We start from the raw sequence: 323 nt of genomic DNA, 5'->3' as shown, positions 1-323 counted from the left end.
CCTTACTGGATCCACCCCCCGTAGCCCACTCCCTGCCAGGCCAGTCCTTACTGGATCCACCCCCCGTAGCCCACTCCCTGCCACCCCGGCCCTTACGGGATCCACCCCCCGTAGCCCACTCCCTGCCAGGCCAGTCCTTACTGACGCCACCCCCGCATAGCCCACTCCCTGCCAGGCCAGTCCTTACTGACACCACCCCCCGTAGCCCACTCCCAGCCAGGATACCTTTGTCACAGGAGAACGGGAACTCTGTGGGTCTGTAGGGTCCCTACTAACCCGCCCCGTTCCTACATCTCTACCCACAGCCCTGTGTGTGCCTGATT

Source organism: Salvelinus fontinalis, chromosome 34, assembly GCF_029448725.1.
Source record: "Salvelinus fontinalis isolate EN_2023a chromosome 34, ASM2944872v1, whole genome shotgun sequence".
NCBI classification, from domain to species: Eukaryota; Metazoa; Chordata; class Actinopteri; order Salmoniformes; family Salmonidae; genus Salvelinus; species Salvelinus fontinalis.
Note: the sequence above shows the minus strand (reverse complement) of the source record.